Source organism: Arachis duranensis, chromosome 3 (assembly GCF_000817695.3).
Source record: "Arachis duranensis cultivar V14167 chromosome 3, aradu.V14167.gnm2.J7QH, whole genome shotgun sequence".
Taxonomy (NCBI): Eukaryota; Viridiplantae; Streptophyta; class Magnoliopsida; order Fabales; family Fabaceae; genus Arachis; species Arachis duranensis.
This window is the reverse complement of record NC_029774.3, coordinates 39,827,224-39,827,510: the sequence shown is the minus strand read 5'-3', so window position 1 is coordinate 39,827,510 and position 287 is coordinate 39,827,224.

Sequence of the window (287 nt, the reverse complement as noted above, 5' to 3'; positions counted from 1 at the left end):
AGCAGCATGGAACTGGCGTTGAGCGCCAGTTTACGTCGTCAATTCTCGAATAAAGTATGGACTATTATATATTGCTGGAAAGCTCTGGATGTCTACTTTCCAAAGCCGTTCAGAGAGCGCCATTTGAGTTCTGTAGCTCCAGAAAATTCATTTCGAGTGCAGGGAGGTCAGATTCCAACAGCATCAGCAGTCCTTTGTCAGCCTACTATCAGAATTTTGCTCAAGTACCTCAATTTCAGCCAGAAATTACCTGAAATCACAGAAAAACATACAAACTCATAGTAAAG